This window comes from Loxodonta africana, chromosome 9 (genome assembly GCF_030014295.1).
Source record: "Loxodonta africana isolate mLoxAfr1 chromosome 9, mLoxAfr1.hap2, whole genome shotgun sequence".
Taxonomy (NCBI): Eukaryota; Metazoa; Chordata; class Mammalia; order Proboscidea; family Elephantidae; genus Loxodonta; species Loxodonta africana.
The window spans coordinates 95,272,909-95,287,441 of NC_087350.1; the positions used below are offsets into that span (position 1 = coordinate 95,272,909).

At 38.5% G+C, this 14,533-nt stretch overlaps 1 pseudogene; it reads right to left on the minus strand.

Moving 5' to 3' along the window:
• Window positions 1–936: 936 nt before the first annotated feature.
• Window positions 937–2,187, minus strand: LOC100660554 (interferon alpha-5-like; annotated as a pseudogene).
• Between the last annotated feature and the right edge of the window lie 12,346 nt (window positions 2,188–14,533).

Sequence of the window (14,533 nt, forward strand, 5' to 3'; positions counted from 1 at the left end):
ACCACATAGGAAAATCACATCAGATGACAAAACGGTGGACAATCACACAATACTGGGAATCATGACCCGGCGAAGCCGATATATGTTTTTACGGTACACAATTCAATCCATGACATGCTCTTATCACCATTCTCTCTTTCTGCCCTGCTAATATATGGCCATCCCACCTCTATTTCCTTTGTGGATTTTCACTCCACTTTAAAGGCTGCAGGTCCTTAGACTCAAGTTTAAGCCTTTCTTACATTGCAGACTCTTATCATGTAACAACCACCATTCGCAGTCTTTTTGTGAACAGATATGAACTTCCAGCTATGGCATTGTCCATAAATTGTAGACTCATAGCCAATTGCCAATGGACAATGGCTAGATACCTACTAGCCCACTTGTGGAGGATATAGACTGCTTTTATTTTCATTGTTGGCATGTGTCACTCAAGCTTCTGCTGAGAAAATTCCTTTTTTTTTTCCCTTTGTTTTATTACAGCATTTAACTGAGATGATGTTAGCTAAGCATGAGTATTGTTTTTGGGTTTCTTTCCCTACAAAAACCAAAGATACAAGAGAATAGGAACTATGTCTGTTGTATTTACCTCTAAATTCTGAGGACAGCATACAATCTGCACAGAAAAAAAGTCAATTCCTACTTGTGACTTGTACATAATAATGATGGCTAAGTGAATTATACCATCCATTCTTTAACTACACAATCAGTCTTGGTATTTCTGTTTTGAAGAATAACAAATATAACTTTTCTATAATTAAAAATTTAATGAACAAAGCAAAATAATAAATTTACAAAATACAAAGGAGAACAATTTTTATGCACAATCGAAAGGTATACATGATATGATGTGAAAAAAATAAATAGTTAAATAGTTAAATAAATATTCAAGTAGTAGATAAATACATACATCAGCATGGTCACCTATAAGGAACTAGTGCCCATGTAGTTAAACAAGGCGTTGCTTAATACTCCTGAAAATACATTCGACAATTTTGATCCAATTCCTGTCCTAATTATAGCAGAAATGAGAGCCTTTGGATGGCTGAACTGGTGGACATATGATAGAGTATATTAGTTAATGAGAATCATTTTTCTTTATGGGACCAAGTTGTCTTCCTTACTTCTTAGCCTTTCTTGCCAGTTTGTTGATGCAGAGAAGGAGCTCATGATTTCTGCTCTGACAATCTCCCAGGCACAAGGGCTGTATTTCTTCTCTGTCAGATAGACAGTGATTCTTTGGAAGTACTTCCTCACAGCCAGCATGGAGTCCTCGTTTATCAAGGGGAGGGCAGTTTCTTCTATCCCCATCTCCTTCATCAAACAGACTTCCAGGTCATTCAGCTGCTGATAGAGTCCAGTGTACAATTTGTCCAGGAGGGTCTTATCCCAGGCAGCAGATGAGGCCTGTAGGCTGAAGAGGTTGAAGAGCTGTTGGATTATTTCATGGTGGACAGAGATGGCTTGAGTCTTCTGGAACTTGTTGCCATCAAGCTCCTCCTGGGGAAACCCAAAGTCATTTCTGTCCTTCAGGCAGGAGAAAGGGGAGATTCTCCTCATTTGTCACAGAAGTATCATGGTTCTCCTGTTAGCCAGGCTATGGCTCTGAGGCAGGTCACAGCCCAGAGAGCAGGTGGAGTTGCAGCTGAGCACCACCAGGGCGATCAGCAAAAGGAAAGAGAAGGCCATTGGGGATCTTGTAGATGCTGCTGTCCTGGTTGATGCTGGTGAGTCTGTGAGCCTGGGCCTCCAGGTTCTCTGACAGACCCTGCTCTGGGCATGAGTTTTTAATAGGGCACACGCTACTTTTCATTTTCTTTATGACCCCCCTCTTTACTTTCTGCTTGTGTTTTTGTTTTCCTTTATGCACTCTCTATGTGGCTTTTAGCTCAGTGTTTTTCAACCGTGTTTTCTCGTTATCGAAGCCCCCTCACAGGGTGTTGAGATATTTATTTCCTAACTGACCCCCCTCCTTGAAATTTTATCACAACAGATGTACTGTATTTTTGTTTATATATTATATGTATATCTGTGTTTTATACATAAAGTGAGAAAGTGTAAACTCTACCCTTTTTATTGAATGCCGGGTAAATAATGACTAAATCAAAATTTTAAGCTAAAAGTTAAGAAGCTATTAACATTTCATTTAACTTAGTTACTAAATTTGCTGAGTAAATTTTAAGGCAATTCATTTACCTATATATATTGAAATATATTTAAACCACATAGGCAAATAACAAACTTGTATAAATACATTTTTTTTACATTACAGCAATGTAATGAAATATTAAAAATTATCTAGCAAGAATAAGTAATTAAATATTAAATTATTTTCTTTAAAGTTATTTTTAGTGTACTTAACTTTTAATTTTCATTGGTATGAGAAAATTACTTTAAATTTAAGTAGTTACTAGATATTCATCCAGATATTGTCAACATTGTATTCCCTTCAGCATTTGACATTATTATTGATAGGTTAAATACATTAATAAAATTAAATATTAAAATACCAATTACTAGTATTTTGTTTTCCAATCCCAAGTAACAGCCAAAAGCACTGAGGTTTAATGTTTATCATGGAACATTCATAAGGCAGCCAGTGGCAACCCCTAACTATGTGGAAGTGACGGCTTGTGCTGTGACTTATAGGTCAAGCAAATGATGGAGAGAAAGTCCTCCATTAATCTTGCATACATTTTGTGTAACTGCCATCAACTCAATGTCCAGACTTCTCATGTGATATCCAAGGAAACATGGGTATATGTTTTTCTTTATATACTTTGTATATTACCCATACTGGTTGCCTTCCAGTCAATTTGGACTCATAGAATCTATATAAGCCAGAGTAGAACTACCCCATGGGATTTTCAAGGCTGTAATCCTTCTTATTTTGTTTTTTACCGTCCGAGTAGTGCTGGCTTTCCCAGTATTGTGTACTGTCTTACCCTTCACCAAAGTTACCACTTAATCTATTCTCTATATATTGTTTTTCTATTCCCATCCCTCCCCTCCCTCATAAGTCAAAGATTGTTTTTGTGTGTGTGTGTGTGTAAATCTTGTCATGAGTTTTTAAAGTAGTACAATATTTATCCTTTTATGATTGATGTTTTTCACTCTGCATAATTTGCTCCAGATTCATTCATGTTGTGAGATGCTTCGCAAATTTATCATTGTTCTATATTGTTGCACAATACTCCATTTTGTGTAGGTACCATAGTTTGTTTATCCATTCTTCTGTTGATGGGCATCTAGGATGTGTCTGTCTTTTTGCTATTGTAAACAATGCTGTGATGAACATGGGTGTGCATATGTCTATTCATGTGACAGCACATATTTCTTTAGGATATATTCCTAGGAGTGGGATTGCTGGATCATATGTTGTTTCTATTTCTAGGTTTCTAAGGAAGTGCCATATCGTTTTCCAAAATGGTTGTACCATTTTGCATTTACATTAGTAGTGACTAAGAGTTCCCCAACATTTGTTATTTTCTGTTTTTTTTTTTTTTTTTGATTCATGCCAGTAATGCCGGGATGAGATGGTATCTCGTTGTGGTTTTGATTTCCATTTCCCTAATGGCTAGTGGGTTGGGTATTGGCTAGTGATTGCAAACGTTTCCTCATGTGTCTGTTAGTTGTTTGAATGTCTTCTTTGGTGACGTGTCTGTTCATTTCCTTTGCTCATTTTTTAATTGGATTATTTGTCTTTTTGTTGTAGAGGCATTGGATGTTCCTGTAGATGTTAGAGATTAGACCTTTGTCAGATATGTCATAGCCAAAATTTTTTTTCCATTCTGTAGGTTCTCTTTTTACTCTTTTGGTGAAGCCTTTTGATAAGCATAGGTGTTTAATTTTTAGAAGATACCAGCTATCTAGCTTATCTTCTGGAGTTTGTGTGTTGTTAGTTATTGTTTGTATCCTGTTACTGCCATGTATTAGAGCCTCTAGTGTTAATCCTATTTTTTTGTCTATGATCTTTATAGTTTTTGGTTTTATATTTAGGTTTCTGGTCCATTTCGAATTAGTTTTTATGTATGGTGTGAGGTATGGGTCCTGTTTCATTTTTCTGCAGATGAACATCTATTTTGCCAGTCCCATTTGTTAAAAAGACTGTCTTTTCCCCATTTGATAGACTCTGGGCCCTTGTTGAAGATCAGGTGACCATATGTGGATGGATTTACATCTGGGTTCTCAATTCTGTTCCATTGGTCAATGTGTCTGTCGTTTTACCAGTAACAGGCTGTTCTGACTACCATAGCTGTATACAGTAGGTTTTGAGGTCAGGTAGTGGGAGCCCTCCTACCTTATTCTTCTTCTTCAGTAGTACTTTCCTTATCTGACTCCTCTTCCCTTTCCATATAAAGTTAATGATTGGGTTTTCCATTCAAGGCTGTAATCTTTAAGGAAGCAGGCTGCCACATCTTTCTCCTATGAAATGTCTTGTGAGTTGATATCGTTGACCTTTTGGTTAGCAGCTGAGCGCTTAACCACTGTGCAACCAGGGCTCCTTTTTCTCGTATATTAAGTCTTTATACACTAAGCATGGCTATATTCTCACTTCTACCTGCCAGGAACATAGCCTCTGATGACTAGACCTATTTTCCCTTTAGAATATCCCCTTGAGTCTATATCCGTAAGCAAAGAGACTATCTTACCTTAACTTGCTCCCTAGAGTCCCTGGGTGGTGCAGATGTTTAAGGAACTCGGCTACTAATTAAAAGGATGGCGCACTTCAAGTCCACCTAGAGGCACCTCAGAAGATAGGCCTGATGGATTTACTTATGAAAAATTAACCATTGAAAACCCTATATAGCACAGTTTTGCTCTGATACACATGAAGTTGCCATGAGTCAGAATCGACTTGATGACAACTGTTATTTATTTATTTTTGATCTTGTGTCCTAGGCATCTAGCCTATGCATTATAGCCATAGCCATCAAGTCGATTCTGACTCATAACAACCCTACAGAACAGAGCAGAACTGCTCCATAGGGTTTCCATGGAGCAGCTGGTGGATTCAAACAGCCGACCTTTTGATTAGCAGCCAAGCTCTTACACACTGCACCACCAGGGCTTCAGGCATGTAGCCTAGCCCCTACTGTTTCAGGAGATTGATTGGTATTCATGAAAAGAATAATCATGATAATAATAATAGAAAGAATAATATCCACACATACTAGACACATGTGATTGAGAGGGCAGTAGATCTAAAGACACTTTGAAAATTGCTCGTGGCACTAAAAGGGAAGTTATTTTTGGAGATTGTATGGAGTACCAAAAAAAAAAAAAAAAAAAGAAAAACCCATTGAATTACAGGGATATTTTCCTCAAGTTTGTATTTGCGATATTTAGAATTTCAGAATGAGAAACAAACGCCTAGTGATGTATGGAAGACTCACTCTCCACTTTTATGTCAGCCTTCTCCATGATCCTCAAGTACTTTTAAGGAGCTACCTGATCATACTTTCCTCATCTCCCTCAGGTAATAAAGAAACAACATAAACTTTACAGTGTGTTCCAACCTTTGCCCCATGCCCTTGGACATTTTACAGCTTAGCTGTGTCTTTTGGAATCAACCTGAATGATTCTTTCAAAGGTTCAATGATGCTGTATAAGGAGTGACATCCATGTCATCTTCCCTTGCTGTAATTGTGGAATCACGTTTTAGGTCAGAATTTTCTTTGTCTTTTTGTGCAATCAAGAACATGGTTGTATTTTTTCCCCTTAAAAACAGTACTAGTACACATAGTGCAAAAATGACCAGTGGTCTTATTCGCTGAACTTGCCTCTTTTTCCCACAAATCACTCAGACTCCCTTTCCCAACTTCCTTGCACTTAGGTATCTCATGAGAACAAATCCATGTCAATTAAGTACGAGTGCAAGTGCTGTTGGCCCTGTAAAGACCTGGCCCTTGAAAACATCCCCACATCATCCAACATATTTTTTTCTTTACAATTGAGTAGAATAGGCACCAGCACCCCAGACACGTTTGGAGTTACATGCTGAAGATGGCAAAGCCACAAAATACAAAGTACCCAGATCCTTGAATCACTGGAAGAGAGCCAACCAGAAGAGTCATCTGATCAAGAATGCCTGCATTGAGCTGTTACCTGAGGGAAATGTAAATCTCTATTTTGTTCTAAATATTGATAGTTTTCTGTTTATCTGTTACAGCAGCTAGCATTTTATTAGAACTGACAAATGTCTTTAACAAAACACTATCCTGAAGTTTTTTGTATAAAAGCTTTTTTCCCCAAACTTTGGAAACAGCAAATACTCCTCCTCCCAAATTTAAAGAGAAAAATGAAAATCGTAAATCATAAAATTATTTATTTAAGAAAAGTAGATCATGTTCTTCTCTCTAAATATTTTTTGCCAACTCATGGTGTATAATATATTTTAAAACAGTCTCATCATTTTCATTTCAGATATTTTTCAACTGATGCAAAAATATAAGGTGAGAATACCTTTTTTGGTCTTAGTAAACAGTAATGTAATTGAGAGTCACAACTATAATTTTATTCTCCATTGGCTGGCTTTTCTTGGAGGATTATTTCATGAGGCAAAAGCACACTTCAACTTCCTCTCTGACAACCTCCCAGACATAGCTGCTGTGTTCCTTTTCCTTTAGATAGCGAATGATTCTTTGGAAGTGCTTCCGGACACTAATTCCCAAAGAGGGACAAGATAGATTTTCTTTTTCCATCTGCTCCAGTTGTTCCAGACTGCGATGGAGGCTAGAGAGCAGTTGATCCAGCAGGAGCTGATCCCATACAGCACGGCTATCCTTTCTGTTAAAGAGGTTGAAGGTGCGCTAAAGCATCAGATGACGCAAACAGAAAGCTTGTGTCTTCTGGATTCGGGTGATACGCCCTTTCTTCCAAGGAAACTTGAAGTCAATTCTGTCATTCAAGCATGATGAGAGAGCATACTTTTCAGCTGTCTCAAAAACATGAAGATTTCCTTGTTTTCCAGGCCATGGCTCCAAGGCAAATCACAGCAAAGAGAGAACGGTGGGATGGAGGACAGCCTTCGTCCTATTAGCAAATAGACCTTGAACTTGAACAATTGCAGTGATTCACCGGGTGGCCAGCAGGGGGCGAGCGGACACCGCTGAACAATAGGCCAAGGTTTTCACCGCCTCGCACGCTTACGGAAGGCACCCGGGAAGTCTCCATTCCTCAAACAGGCCATAAAAAACCCACCATTTTGAGAAACTCGGATTTGGCCCAGGCTTTTATTAGTGAAAATCAGCGTTTGCGTTTTGCGAAAAGTCGCTGGCTCATCTTGGACCGTCAGCTTTAAGTAAAAAAACAAAACCAGGGTTTCCCCAGCTGCAACAGTAAGTAGAAAGTCTTGCATTGTCTCGGGCCTGATTGCTGAGAGGAAGTTTCGCCGCTGCTTCAGCCCGAGGCGTTTTTCTTAGCTAGCGAGCACAGAACCTTAGTATTTTGGAACTTCTTCCCTGGGTTTTGTGCTTTACTGTCTCGTTTTCCTGTTTATTTAGCCCAACGTTTTACCAAAGAATCCACTTATTGAACGGTTAACAGCTTGAAATCCCATGTTGTAGATTTTATTTATTTTACCGAGTTAGGATTATTTTGGGACGAAATGCCGTGACATATTCAAACAAAGGGGAACACAGAAAAAACTAAGAAATGAAAATACAGAATATTGGAACCTCCAGTCGAATAATTTGGGGACACAACTAGTGCCCGGAAAACAGAAAATGTGCCCTTTTTTATACTGGAAAAAAAAAAAAAAAACAAAAAACCTCTGTCGTGCAGTCAGTTCCGACTCAGCGACCATATAGGATAGAGTGGCGCTACCCCATATGGTTTCCAAGGCTGTAAAGTTTAGAGAAATCAACTGCCTCACCTTTCTCACAGGACCGGCTGGTGGGTTCCAACCATACGTATACCTGCCCTTATTTTAAGTAAAAAATGTTTTTACAACATGTATATATATATATATATATATGTATATATATATATGTATATATATATATACATACATACATGCCCTTATAGCAGTTGTAAAAAATTATTGAAAAGTAGGTTATTAAAACTCCCGTATTATTTTAAGCCTTCATATTTTTATATCAAACAGAATTTAATATAATTTAATTGAATTTTCCTAGCTTTTACTATAAGTGAACTCATCAATAATATTTTTTCAAAACTGCTTCTTACTTGTGTTTAAATGAGAGACTTGTCGTGTTTGACAATTTCTTGTGACCCAGTGGAAACTTTGGTGGCATAGTGGTTAAGAGCTAAGACTGCTAACCAAAAGGTTGGCAGTTAAGATTCACCAGGTGCTGCTTGGAAACCCTGTGGGGCAGCCCTACTCTGTCCTCTAGGGTCACTATGAGTCAGAATTGACTCAATGGCAACAGGTTTAGTTTTGTTGTGACTAAATGACAAGCTTAAATATTTCGTATTTGTCTTCAGGTTACTATTTTTGGGTCAGGTTACTACAATGGTTTTCGTAGAACCTCACCTTGGCTAGCATTGTTTTTTAAAATTAGCATTGTGGTGTACAAGGACTGCAGGACATCTAGAAGGTCAGACCTTTTCATTTTAAGAATTTTATAGGCTGAATGGAATTTGCTAGTTTTTCATTTGCACTGCTCCCCTCCCCCCACTTGTAAGACTCTCAGACTTTGAAGTTACACAGTCAGATCCTGTCTTAAAATTTGATACTTTGTTCACCGTGTGTGTTTTGGCATTAATTTTTATTTTTTGATCTTGCATTAAAATAACTTGATTACTTAGATTTAGGGCCTCCTTCAATTTTGTAGTTGATGGGAGTACTTAACATCGCTCTAATCCCAGCCCAGGAAATAGCTTTTTAATTAGCATTGTGATTTTTGATGGCAGAAAACCCTGGATGGTAGTAAGGGAACATCGCTTTTCCAATCACCCTTCCTCTGCCTGTTTTTTTTGCAGATTTCCTGCTCTTTGCAACGTTTTTAATTCACTCAAAGATTTTTTTTTTTTTTTTTTTTGCTTTAGTTATAAAATGTATTGAGTCACTTTTGGCAGTTCGTTTTTTGATAATAAGAAAAAACTTTTTTTAATCCAGATAAATCACATTTTATATTTGAAATAATCAGAATTTATCTATTTTTCTGTGATTGTTGTATTTAAAAAAATTGTTCTTCATGTTAAAATATGTCAGCATTGCCTTTTGTTTTCTTTTGCTTTGGTCGGGGGAAGGGCAGGTAAATGTATAGTTTTAAAGTTAGGTCTTACTCATTCTTTTACAGAGACTAAGTACCCTTAAACCTTTAACCAGTAACCAGTTGCTGAATTGACTCACGAGGACACCACGTGTGTCAGAGTAGACCTGCGTTCCATAAGATGCGTGACTAACTTTTCAGAATGTCGGGCCTTTCTTCTGAGGCGCCTCTGAGGGGACTTGAACCACCGTTTGGTTATTGGTTTTTGGCCCAGGGCATAACTGTCTGCATCCCCCAAGGACTCTTAAACCTTTAACCAGCCTTAAAATCCAAAGAGAACATAAATGGTTTCATTAATTTCATTGGTTCATAAAAATATTTTGAAGTATCATTGCACCAAGCAATTTGCTTGTCTTTGTGTATATATTGGTAAATGAAACAAAAATACGGCTCTCTTTGATGGTGCCCTCTGGTAGAGAAGACAGCTCGTAAAGAATAAGTAATTAGTTGGAAGTCCTTTCTAGTGAAACAAGATACTAGCATATTATATTAACCAAAAAAAGCCTGTTGCTCTCCAGTGAATTCCTGTCTGAAGAAATAAACTACTCAGAGTGTAACAAAGTTCTAAGGTTAGAACCTTAGAGAGAGTTGAACTGGCGACGTTATCTGGAAGGGCTGGATAAAAGAAGTAAAGGATAGAAATGGACATGTAATTTATGAACAAAAGAAAGACTATGGCATTAAATCAGTACCACTGTGAAGGTGAGATGACAAAGAATTCTGAGTTCCAAAGGCTTTCTGTCTCTTACTTTGTAAGAGGCAGCAGTTATGGTATAAATGGCTTAAACTATGCAGACTCCTATAAGTCTGTTTACTTTTAACTCAAGTTTTCTGCTGAGTAAACAAAATAAGAATAACAAAAAGCATGGAATGATTTCCACCCTGAAGATTGCCCTGGTATATGGGCTCTAACTTTTCTTCTTAAGGGCCTCACAGATTCCACAGATGACCCTCTTCAAAGCCAATCTGTTCTCAATGCCAAGGACAGTAACTCGGTTTCTCACCGTTAGTACAGACTGGACTTCCTGTTGTTTACTGACTGGTAGATGTTCTTTACTTGCTTCTGGGTTATAATTCCAAGGAGAGGTTCCAAACGCTAACCTTAAATTTGCCCACTCAGTGCAGTATGCACCTACTGGAAAGAAAAGAAAGATGATTGATCCCCCAGTGTCCACTTTTCAATTAACAATAGCCTTTATTGCCATCAGAAATTGTGATCTGCTAATATGTACATTACTAACATCTGTCCTGCTGAGAAGACTCTACCCAACTCATTGCTAAGTGTACTTAACTACCATCCTGTGACCATTTTTTCAAGTGTTGTTTCATTTTATTTTTAAGAGGCTGCAATATTACCTGAATTTAATAGCTTCCTTGGATTGCACTGGGTCTGTAAAAAATTTCCCTGGGCTGTGATGACCTGCTGGATTCTAGGAAGGAAAGTAAAGTTTACTACTGGTACTGGAGTAACTCTTGTCCCTTTCCATACTCTATGGGCTGCTGTGGTATCAGTGATGTGGGTGCCGGGGGCACTGATGATGTCCACATCTCCATGGGAGAACTTGGTGCACTCAGGGTTTTTCTCCTCTGAACCTGTATGATCTGAAGAAACAGTTGACTTCCTGCTGTCCGTTCTACTGTTCCACCTCTTGAGGACCTGCCATGTTCCAGTCAACACTTCAAACATCTCATTTCTCCGTCTAAGCTCTCAAACTGCTACTGACTCTTTCAACTTGCCTCAAGTTATACGGTGATCACTTTGGTTTTTGAGCAAATGGGAGCCCTGTTCCTGCTACATCTCTTGCTTTTGGAATTGGAAAGTGGAAGCTGCTAGGTGAGGCACAGGTGAGCTCCTGGATTCTTCACCAGCTCACTGGATGTAGACCTGTGGACAGTGCGGGTGATACAGCTCCCTCTAGTTACTGTGTTTCTGTGCCCAGCTTGTCATTGGTGGGGTCTCGCCTTCAGTGCAGGCCTTGAAAGGTAGGGAGGGTCCAGGCATGGCTACCTTCATACTTTTGCTCCTGTGTCCCCAAACTCAGCTGCCTCCACCTGGTGCTGCACGTGATTCCTCAAGGCCATTTTAAGGGAACTGCAGCAGTGACTGTGGTGTTCTTGGCCCTCTTCTCTGGTTGACCAGCTTGGTAGCTAACATTAAGCACCACAGAGGGACCTGTTCAGGGCTGGTCTGTGGTGAGCACCTCTCTGTGTATCCCCACCCCATGGTTGTTCTCCAGTGCTTTCAAATATATAACAAATGTGTAACTTATGGATATGAACATAATATGGTTATAGAGATTTGTAGGACTTGGTGACAGTATAGCACCAAATCATGAAACATTTACTCCCTGAACCTAAAATACCTACCAACAATGAAAAAGTAAAATTGCTTTAAAACAACGACAACAACAACAAAAAATAAACAACACCCAACTGATAGAAGAGGTTGTAGTATTTGAAAGGTATTAAGCAGCACAGAGAGAAAGAGCCAGGTGAATCCAAAACTGTTCATGTCTTTGCCCTATTCCTCCACTGGATCCCTCCACAGCGGTGGAGAAGGAAAGAAAGGCAAGGAACAAACATAGCTTGAAACATAACTTTGAGTCTCCCAACCACCACCACCACCACCACCCATTATGGAGAGAAGCAATTTAAAGATTGGGTAACCTGAGGTAAAGTTCTGAGAAATGCCTTCTATCCCTCCTAAGTTGAAGGCCCTCCCTGCTGCCTGAGAAATTCATATATACACACATACATGCACACACTTCCTGATTAAAGTTTTCAGATATCATATTGCCTAGATTACCTTAATAGCTCCCAAATTCTGTGCAAATAGATACCTCCACATGCTGAGCGTTGGCAATCACTGTGTTCTCTGAAACCCCCTTACCCAGGTCTGAGCTCTGCCTTACTACTGAGTCAATGTAGGAAAGATACAAGGTCATTATTCAAACTGACAGTGAGAATTTTTTCCTGATTATCAAGTCAAGCCACACAATCTCATAGTAGAAATAAATTTGTAAAACTGGCAACTTAAGAAAGAATTCACACACCATCAAGAAAGAGATATTTCCTGATTTCTCCTGAAGTTCCACAACCAGATTGGCGTCTCTGTCAACTCCTAGTGTCCCACAGTGTGTAGAGGGTGTGATTAATCAGAAAGTTGGTCAGCAGAGAGGGTCGGAAGCAAGGAGCACATTTTAACCTTTTCTTTCTCCACATAGCTGCCCATTGCCCAAAGATGACATGCCATGCCTGAAGCAGGGAATATTTTCCTTCTCTAAGACATAAAATAATGTTCAAGAAATTAGTTTATTCCCACATTGGGGTCAGTTCTTTCCACAAAGGGCCCCTTTGAGCTCTGGAAGAAAAAACCCCTGGAATGGGACAGAATTCTGTCTATCCTCACACTCCACAGACTTGGCCACTGTCTTAGCCCCTTTTGTCCAGTAATTGGCTCTCTTTCTCTGTAATTGTTTTAAAAGTCCACAGGGTAAAAATGAATATAGATAGTCCCTGACTTAAGATGGGGCTCCCTTCCTAGGCCTCTGTTGTAAGTTGGTTCTGATGTAAGTTGAATACCTGCTTTTTTGTTTGTTGTTTTTGTTTTCATTATTTTTGCTTTTTATTATCAGTATTTTTATAAATTCAATCTTTATTTGTCTTTGGGGATTGGCAACGTTACATAAAAACTTACAGATATATTTTAATACATACGTACATTAAAAAATCACAAATCATAAAAATTTACTCCAACAATGAAGAGTTGGACAATGTTGGCATTTTCTCAGTGTGGTAATAACTCCATATGTAAGGTTCTGTATCATCTGGATTATACCTAGGAATGGGGGTAGGGTTTTTACTCAGAAAATTAGTGAGCATTGTCTGTATGGTTCTTTTGTTTTTTTCTTCATATATTTCACAGTAACATCTCACTGCTTCACAAATCTGCCTGTTGACTTTAGCAAAGCAATGGGCATTAAAATTTAGGCTCTGTGATTTCAAGCAACGGAAACCCCTGATTTAGTTTAGAAAAAAACTTCAACTAATCATTTCATCATAATTTTTTTTTGAAAACTTCTCTCATTCTTCTTATTTCTTTCTTCAGCATTTCTTTCCTCTTGAAAATCCACTAAGTTCTGATCTGTCAATGTACAGCAGTATTTTGAACGGTAAATCGTAATACTGAACATCTGCGAGTGAACTTCTGAGAATGACAACATCAGCAAATTATGCGCTGCAGCGTCATATGCAGTACATATCAGTAATGATTACATGTACAAAAAAAGGTCATAAGTGTGGTTCATCATAACTCTCATACATTGTAAGTCGGGGTCTATCTATTCAGCTTTCTACTTCCTTTTAACAACTACCATTACATTAGGGGAAGGAGCCATGGTGGCACAGTGGTTAAGAGCTCAGCTGCTAACCAACAGGTCAGCGGTTCAAATCCATCAGCCCCTCCACGAAAGACAGACTCAAGTTCAAGTTGAAGCTGAAGAAATTTAGAAGTCCATGAGAGCCAAAGTATGACCTTGAGTATATCCCACCTGACCATTTAGAGACCATCTCAAGAATAGGTTTGACACATTAAACATTAAGACCAAAGACCAGATGAGTTGTGAAATGACGTCAAGAACATTATATATGAAGAAAGCAAAAGGCCGTTAAAAAGACAGAAAAGAAAGAAAAGACCAAAATGGATGTCAGAAGAAACTCTGAAACTTGCTCTTGAATGTAGATTAGCTAAAGTGAATGAATGAAATAAAGAACAAAGTAAAAGAGCTGAACAGAAAATCTGAAAGGGTGGCTCCAGAAGACAAAGTGAAGTATTATAACAAAATGTACAAAGGAGTTAGAAAATCAAAAGGGAAGTATGTGCTTGGCATTTCTCAAGCTGAAAGAACTGAAGAAAAAATTCAGCCTCGAATTGGAATATTCATGGATTCTATGGGCAAAATGACTCAGGAAGCATCAAAAGAATATGGGAGGAATACACAGAGTCACTGTACCAAGAAGAATTGATCTACATTCAAGCATTTCAGGAGATAAAATATGATCAAAAACCGATGGTACTGAAGGAAGACGTCCAAGCTGCACTCAAGACACTGGCGAAAAACAAGGCTCCAGGAATTGATGGAATACTGATTGAGATGTTTCAACAAACGGATGCAGCACTGGAGGTGCTCACTCGTCTATGCCAAGAAATTTGAAAGACAGCTACCTGGCCAAATGACTGGAAGAGATCCATATTTATGCCCCTTCCAAAGAATGGTGATCCAACAGAATACAGA